This window comes from Lactuca saligna, chromosome 1 (assembly GCF_052625555.1).
Source record: "Lactuca saligna cultivar CGN05327 chromosome 1, ASM5262555v1, whole genome shotgun sequence".
NCBI lineage: Eukaryota > Viridiplantae > Streptophyta > Magnoliopsida > Asterales > Asteraceae > Lactuca > Lactuca saligna.
The window spans coordinates 144381768-144391259 of NC_136417.1; positions in this window are offsets into that span (position 1 = coordinate 144381768).

Here is a 9492-nt window from a genome sequence, read left to right on the forward strand (position 1 = left end):
GTATAATGAAGTACAAAGTAACTAAATGCTTTTTCAAATTCCCAAATCATAGTTACTTTAGGCAAAATGTGAAATTGTATGCTAACCCATGGAATTACACTTCGTACCCTTGTCAAACGTTAGTGGAGCGTGTGTGGTTAACCGGCACACTAATTTGGGGATGACATTGGTAGCGAAAGGTGACTCGATGTTTGTCATAGATGGGTTGTCGAGTGTGAGTATGCTCGAGCGGATTCTAATTTATCGTATGTTGTATTTCAGAGGTTGATCATGGTGAGGACACGTCATATGCCGGAGGGTGTCGGGGCTGGTGATGAGGAGATCCGACAGATCATTCATGAGGAGGTGGCTGCGCTCATCAGGGCAGAGATACCAGAGATGTTCGGGTCTATTAAGACCGCGCTGATCGAGACCTTCGACGAGCGTTATGCCGCTCTTTCTGAGGCTGCGGTTGCGGCGGCCACTACAGCTGTTGCTACTGCTAGGCCGCAGGGTGGTGACGCGTTGCTGTTCCGGGAGTTCAGCAACACGAAACCATCGGAGTTTGATGGGACCCAGGACCCGGTGGCGGCTATGAGATGGATTTCTGACATAGAGGGGTGTTTCTTCACTTTCTCATCTCCTGAGCATTTGAGAGTACGGTTCGCGATGAACCAGCTTCGCTTAGGAGCGAAAGACTGGTGGAAGTTTGTCACAACACACTTTTCGCCTGCTAAGCTTGCGGCAGTGACCTGGGAGAGGTTCACTACCATGTTCCGAGACGAGTACGTTCCCCAGGTGGAGAGAGAGCGTTTGGCCCAGGAGTTTCTGACCCTCAAGCAGGGCACTGAGTCTGTTATGGTGATTACCAGGATGTTTCACGAGAGGGCGATGTTCTGCCTTGAGCACGTGTCCACTGAGCAGGCACGTATGAGTCGGTATTTGAGTATCTTGAGACGATACATTTGGGAGTTCGTGGCGAACTCCTCATACCGGACATTTGCTGAGCTGCAGGCAAATGCCCGGAAGAGGTAGATCAAGCTGGAGACCCAGGCTAGGGAGGAGGCTGAGTCTCATGGGAGGGATCGGCGACCGGCACATTTACAGCCGGCAGCCAAGCGGGTCAAGCCCGCTGATCCCAAATCAGGGAGCCAAAAGGGCCGCACTTGTGGAAAGTGCGGCAAGGGTCATGATGGAGTGTGTAGAGCGGGATCTTGCTACAAATGTGGCAAGGAGGGGCATATGGCCAAGGACTGCCCCAAGGGGTTTGCAGTATGTTTTCACAGCAATCAGACGGGACACCGGAAGGCGAAGTGTCCGCAATTGTGGGGATCAGCTCAAGGAGCACCTCAGGGGTCTGCCCCTGCTGCCATCAGAGCTACCGGGAGTGGGCCAGTGAAGGCCGAGGCGCTGAGGGCACGTGGGAGAGCATTTTAGTTGACCGCGGAGGAGGTCCGCGCAGCGCCCGATGTTGTGGCTGGTATGTATTCTTTCATGTATTTATTATAATGTTGAAATATTATGCTTATATCATGTTATGCGTAGGTACTTTTCTTGTGAATTTGCCTTGGTATTATTTGACTCGGGTGCGAGTCGGTCCTTTGTATCTTTGGCTTTTAGTCAGCACATTAGTGTTAGCCGCGAGGCGCTGAGTCGGCCTCTAAGAGTTTCCATAGCTGACGAGAAGGCGATATATGCCACGAAAGTGATCCGTGGGTGCGTACTCGAGATTTTCGGTGTTGAGTTCCCGATTGATTTGGTTCCTATTGCCATGGGGGATGTTTGTGTCATCGTGGGCATGGACTGGTTGAGCAAGTTCGATGCGGTTATCGACTGCGAGCGACAGCTAGTGACCATACGAGACCCTAGTGGGGGAGTTCTTACAGTCTACGGCGAGGGTACCCGTTCTGGATCAGCATTTTGTTCGGCCGCTAGGGTGAGGCAGTGTTTACAGCAGGGATGTAAGGGTTTTGTGGCGTACGTGTCAGATACGCGGGTGGAATCCAGGAGGCCGAGGTCGGTGGAGGAGGTTCCTATAGTGCGTGAGTTCCCGGATATTTTTCCAGAGGAGTTGCCGGGGGTGCCTCCCGTGAGGCAAGTAGAGTTCGGTATTGAGTTGGTCCCGGGAGCCGCGCCTATTACTAAGGTGCCTTATCGTCTTGTACCTCCAGAGATGCAAGAGTTATCCTCGTAGCTTCAGGAGCTACTGGGGAAAGGGTTTATTCGGCCGAGTAGCTCGCCGTGGGGAGCGCCCATTCTGTTTGTAAAGAAGAAGGATGGTTCACACCGGATGTGCATTGATTACCGGGAGTTGAACAAGCTGACGATCAAGAACCTTTACCCGTTGCCGAGGATCGACGATTTGTTCGACCAGTTGCAGGGATCATCTTGGTTCTCCAAGATTGATTTGAGGTCTGGATACCATCAGGTGAGGGTACGAGATGAGGACATCCAGAAGACAGCGTTTAGGATGCGTTATGGGCATTATGAGTTTGTGGTGATGCCTTTCGGGCACACCAATGCTCCGGCACTGTTAATGGATCTCATGAACCTGGTATGCAGGCCGATGTTGGATCGGTCGGTGATCGTATTTATTGATGACATTTTGGTATATTCGAGATCTAGGGAGCAGCATGAGGAGAATTTGAGGGAGATCCTCAGAGTTCTGAGATCGGAGAGGCTTTATGCCAAATTCTCCAAGTGTGATTTCTGGTTGCGAGAGGTCCAGTTCCTAGGACATCTTGTTAACCAGGATGGGATATTGGTCGATCCGGCCAAAGTGGAGGCAGTGATGAGTTGGGAGGTGCCGAGGTCACCCTCCGAGATCAGGAGTTTTCTAGGGTTGGCCGATTATTATCGGAGATTTATCAGGGATTTCTCTAAGATCGCAGTGCCACTCACTAGGTTGACCCGGAAGGGTGTTGCTTTTTCATAGGGCCCCGAGCAGCCGACCTCCTTTGAGACGCTTCGCCAAAGGTTATGCGAGGCCCCGGTGTTATCCCTCCCGGAGGGAATGGAGGACTTTGTTGTATACTGCGATGCATCGATTTTGGGGTTGGGAGCGGTACTGATGCAGAGAGTGCATGTGATAGCATATGCATCGAGGCAGTTGAAGCCTCATGAGTCGAGGTATCCCACCCATGACCTAGAGTTGGGGGTTGTGGTGTTTGCCCTCAAGATTTGGCGCCATTATTTGTATGGGGTTTGATGTACGATATACACAGACCATAAGAGTCTGAAGTATTTGATGGATCAGCGCAACCTAAATATGAGGCAGAGGAGGTGGTTGGATGTGGTTAAGGATTATGATTATGAGATCCTGTACCATCCGAGCAAGGCTAATTTGGTAGCCGACGCCCTGAGTCATCGGGCGGAGAGTGCCCCGTTGCGAGGTGTGTGTTTGCGTTTGACCGTGATGACTCTGGTATTGGACACCATTCGAGGAGCTCAGGCTGAGGCAGTGAGGTCGGAAAACCAGAAGAGAGAGCGAGTTGTTGGATTGGTATCAGAGTTCGTTACCGATGGTCGGGGGCTTATGACTTTTCAGGGGCGTATTTGGGTACCGTTCGTGGGAGGTACGCGTGCCATTTTGATGGAAGAGGCTCATCGGTCAAAATTCTCGATCCATCCCGGGGCTACTAAGATGTATTTGGATTTGAGGAAGGAGTATTGGTGGCCCTGTATGAAGAGAGATGTTGCGTGGTTCGTTGAGAGGTGCTTAACCTGCCGTAAGGTTAAGGCCGAACATCAGAGGCCGCATGGTAAGTTGCAGCCATTGGAGGTTCCCAAATGGAAGTAGGAACAAATCACCATGGATTTCATCACCAAATTGCCAAGGACTGCTCGGGAGTTGATGCAATTTGGGTGATTGTGGACAGGTTGACGAAGAGCGCTCACTTCCTTGCCATCAGTGAGAGTTCTTCCGCAGAGAAGTTAGCAGAGATATATGTGAGGGAAGTGGTATCTCGGCATGGGGTGCCGATCTTGATTGTCTCCGACCAGGACGTGCGTTTCACTTCCAGGTTCTGGAAGAAGTTCCATGAGGAGTTGGGTACTACGCTGCATTTTAGTACCGCATATCACCCCCAGACAGACGGACAGAGTGAGCGGACGATTCAGATCCTCAAGGACATGCTCCGAGCATGTGTATTGGATTTCGGGGGAAGTTGGGATACGTATTTTCCGTTGGCCGAGTTTTCGTACAACAACAGTCATCATTCGAGCATCGGTATGCCACCCTTTTAGCTGTTGTACGGGAGGAAGTGTCGGACCCCCATTTGCTGGGGAGAAGTCGGGCAACGTGTTATGGGCAACACGGAGATAGTGCTTCAGATGACAGAGCAGATCCAGCAGGTCAGACAGAGGTTACTGACTGCTCAGAGTCGACAGAAGAGTTATGCGGACAGACGTCGGTCCGAACTTGAGTTCCAAGTCGGTGATTTTGTGCTCCTGAAGGTCTCTCTTTGGAAGGGAGTGATCTGATTCAGGAAGAGGGGCAAGTTGGGGCCCCGATATATCGGACCATTTCGGGTAGTCGCGAGGGTAGGCAAGGCAGCCTATCACTTGGATTTGCCAGCAGAGTTGGGGCAGATTCACGACACTTTCCATGTGTCGCAATTGTGGAAGTGTATATCCGATGAGTCGGCAGTGGTTCCATTGGATGATATTCAGGTGGATGCGAGCCTGAATTATGCTAAGAGACTAGTGACCATCAGAGATCAAAAAATCAAAGTTCTAAGAAACAAGGAGGTACCCTTGGTCTTAGTTCAGTGGCAGCATCGGAAAGGGTCCGAGATGACGTGGGAACCGGAGCGTGAGATGCGTGAGCAGCATCCGGAGTTATTTGCAGAATGATACTTTGAGGGCGAAGTCTAGTTCTAGTGGGGGAGAATTGTAACAGCCCGGAATTTCCAGGTATTTATTTTGGGTTTATTTATAAAAATTGTGAGTGGACTCAGCGAGTTGGAGCTCAAACTCGCCGAGTAGGATCGTGGTATTGGGCACGGGTTCGCATCCGGACTCGACGAGTCCAAGATTGGACTCGGCGAGTCCATGTTGTGTGGTGAAACCCTAATTTCCGGGGTTTGAGACCTATTTAAGGGGCCTTATGGCCGTCATTTGTGCTCACCCAACCCTTAGAGAGAAACCCTTGAGTGCTTGAACATTTTGAGAGAGAAAGGAGGCATTTCTTGACCTTGTGTTTGTCATCTAGCAAAGAAGGAGGAGATTCTAGGCAATAGGAAGCAAAGGAGGTTGCTATTATGTGGATTTGAAGCTTAGATCATCGATCTAGAGGTATGGTTTCGGTTTATCTTCTATTTTGTGAAGTATAATGGGATTTAGGGTTTCTTATGGACATTATTGGGTTAATTTGATGCCAAATAGTTCCCTTCTTTTGTTGAGGCTCTGGATCTGGATCCATAGAGGTCTAGTGAGCCTCACTCATCAAGCTTTATGTATAGCAATGGAGTTTATGACCTTGAGTTGTAGTATTTGAGACAAAAACATCATATATGGTCATATAGAGATTATATGTGCATCAAGATAGTGACTTTATGTGCTAAATAAGCTTGGAAGGACTGGATCTGTGGGTTAATGGATTGGATCTGACCTTATGAGCAAGTTTGAGTCATTGCATGGCACGGACTCGCCGAGTCCGAAGAACAGTCTCGGTGAGTAGTATGAATATTGCCCGACCACACGATGAGTGGTCTTGCTAAGTTGGGGAAGGTTGACTCAGTGAGTCAGAGGGAAGTCAGAGTGGACAGGTGGACCGAGTTAAGCTGGACTCGCCGAGTTGTTCTTGAGACTCGGCGAGTTGAGTCGTGGTGGCCCCAAAAATCATGCCAAGTGGAACTCGTCGAGTTAGGAGAATACTCGATGTGTCAAGGGAGGATTTCAGGGAAATCAGTGTATATGCTCAGACTCGCCGAGTCGCTATAGTGCAGTCGCCGAGTCCGGTCAAAGTTGACCGTTGACCGTTGACCGGCATTGACTTAAATTGACTTGTTAAAGAGTAGTCAACCTTAGTTGGGAAAGTGCTAATTAGAGATGTATTGTGATTTAGGAGGACTATAGCTCGGGAGATCGAGCACTAGTGATTTCAGGATTCACGACTTACCGAGACACGCAAGGTGAGTCTTCTCACTATACTTTATCTTGAGTAGGTAATCAGAGTTATGTGACAGAGTATTTGTATGATTATGTATGTTATGTGTTGTGATGCATTATTTCTATGTGATTTATGCTATGCATGTTTACAGAGTTAGAACCGTAAGGTTCATAGAGTTAGAACCTGAGGGTTCACAGAGTTGGGTGCACGGACCCACAGAGTTATAGCCTCGAGTGGCTAATATGTGTTATATGTGGTATTTTGGGGAACTCACTAAGCTTTGTGCTTACAGTGTTTGATGTTATTTGTTTCAGGTACTAGTGACGATCGCGGGAAGGCGCCGGCTTGATCAGTACACACGCATGGGAATTATGATTTAAGATCTTGGGATTTTGTATTTACTTGTATTGGATAATCAAATGTGGTTGTTTTCTAAATATTAAATGAATTATGTTTTATAAAAATTTGAAAAAATTTGTTTTGAAATTCACGGTGTTACAAATATCTTAGACATGTTGTACTGATATTTGAGCCTTGTTGATTATATGGAACTTGCTATGTGTATGCTTTTAAAATTGTATACGGTTAGGAGCTTATAGCCTCAGAATGATTGATTTAGCCTTATTTCTTGTTCCTTGTTTGGTTGTGGTCCTAGGATAGAATATATTATTCAAAAGTCTATTTGATCCTTTTTTGTGTACAATTTACATGCATGAAGGCAACTTGTTATGATTGGTTTGATTTATATGAGTAGAGTAAATCTTAGGATAGTCTGAGACTGATGTACGTGGTAGCTGTGGGATATGGTTTAGTTGTGGGATGAATTGGTGTTATCAGGTAGAGCAGTGGGGAAAGGTATAGGTAGGTGTGGAAGGTAGTATTGGTCTTGTACTACTGGAGGCACAGGACATGTACCCAAACCACTATTGGATCTGACGACTTCACGGAGGACCAGTGTGGGTAGATCCCTTATATGGAAATCCTGATCATTGTGATTTATGATATTTCAGTTCAACATTGTGATGACATGATTTGGAGCAGGAGGATCAGGATCGGGATCTGGATCCGGGGCGGGATCAGGAGACACTACTGATATCATTAATGAGAGTTTGCACGAGCTTATTGCAACCGAGGTTACCAAGGGCATCCTTGATACGACCCCAATCATTTTCGGGACGGTTAAGGGGGTCATTATGGAGAGACGCAGATCATTCAGGGTTGAGAAAGTTTTCGGGGTCAGGGACCCCATTGTCAGCCAATATTGGGTGGAGGATATTGGGAATGCCCAACGTACGATTTCCTGCTTGGATGCGGCAAAGGTTGGGTTTTCTTCTTGCATTATAAGAGATAGGGCCAGGGATTAGTGGGGTGAGGTTACTAGCCAGGTGGGACCAGCCGGGGTGCCTGAGATGTCATGGGTCGAGTTTGTTCGACGATTTGATTTGGAGTTTGCACCACCTATTGAGGTGCAACGACTAGTGAGGGAGTTTCATGACTTATAATAGACCACCGAGACTATGGCGGAGATCACCGCCAAGTTTCGGGAACAAGCTTTGTTGATCCCACAGTATGCTACTGATGAGGAGATAAGGCGGACCCGATATGAATCCATGCTGAGGGATGATATTCTGGAGTTTGTGAGCTTTACGGGGTGAAAAACCCTGAATGAGATGGTGGAGAAGGCTCGCGAGTGGGAGATGATGTTGGACCTCCGCACGAAGCGGAAGCCTGAGCAAGTACAGGTAGCCGGGGGTCAGGCTAAGAAGCCTAAGACCTCTGATTCTTCGGGTAGGGGCCAGCAGGGCCGGGGATAGTGTGCCAAGTGTGGGAGGTTTCATAGTGGGGCATTTCGGATAGCTGGGATATCGGGATGTTACTCTTGTGGTCAGTTAGGCCACATGAACAGGGATTGCCCTAAGAAGGGCTTGATATGTTTCCACTGCAACCAAACTGGCCATAAAAAGGATGACTATCTGCGGTTGCAAGGAGGGGGAGGAGTAGTGGCGGTACCCACACCCACCACACTGAGGATCATTGATGGCCGCCCTGCTAAGGCAGATGCCCCGATAGTAAGGAGTCGCGCATTTCAGCTAACTACCGAGGAGACTCAGGCCACGCCAGACGTTGTGCCTGGTACATGTCTATTATCCTCTACTCTTATTATTTTGTATGACTTATGTATATTTATGCTTGTATAGGGACCTTTTTGGTCAATGTTATGTCTACTCATGTCTTGTTTGATTCGGGTGCCACCCGATTGTTTGTGTCACTTACGCTTAGCAAGAAGTTCCGACATGCGCCAGGAACTTTGGATTCCCCGCTTGAGGTGGAGATTGCAGACGACCGAACCGTTAGTTCTGCGAGGGTATATTAGGATTGTGTGCTGAATGTGTTGGGTGAGAGGTTCTGCGTTGATCTGGTTCCAATACCGTTGTGAGGGTTGAAAGTAATTTTCGGGATGGACTGGTTGGGGGCCAATGGGGCCATGATTGATTGCGAGCGCCAGTTGGTTAGGGTTCGAACCCCAAGTGAGGGAGTACTGGTTATTCACGATGAGAGGACCTCGCAGGGACTGACCCTCTGTTCGGCTACGATGGCTAGGAGGTTTTATAGCAGGGTTGCACGAGATTTCTGGCTTATGTCTCGGATACAAGAGTAGAGACCATGAAAAATGTGGGTAGTGTGCCAGTGGTACAGGATTTTTAAGACGTTTTCCCCGAACAGTTACCAGGAGTGCCTACGGAGAGGCAGGTGGAGTTTCTTATTGACTTGGTGTCGGGTGCCACTCCGATAGCAAAGGCACCATATCAGTTGGCACCACCGAAGATGCAAGAGTTCTCTTCGCAACTTCAAGAGCTGCTAGACCGAGGGTTCATTCATCCGAGCAGTTCCCCGTAGGGAACACCGATCCTTTTCGTGAAAAAGAAGGTCGGATCCCATAGTATATGCATCGATTATAGCGAACTGAACAAACTAACGGTGAAGAACCGTTATCCGTTGCCAAGGATCGATGATTTTTTTGGTCAGTTACAGGGTGCGTCTTGGTTTTCCAAGATTGATCTTCTATTTGGGTAACATCAGATAAGGATTCGGGATGAGGGTATACCGAAGACGGCTTTCAGGACTCGGTATGGGAACTATGAGTTTGTGGTGATGCCGTTTGGGCACACCAATGCCCCAACAACATTCATGGATCTCATGAATAGAGTGTGTAGACCGATGCTGGATTGGTCGGTGATTGTTTTTATCGATGATATTTTGGTCTATTCTAAGACCAGGGAGCAGCAGGAGCAGCATTTGAGGGAGGTGCTGGAGACCGTGAGGGTTGAGAAAATTTATGCAAAGTTTTCCAAATGTGATTTCTGGCTGCGGGAAGTACAGTTTTTGGGGCTTGTCACCAA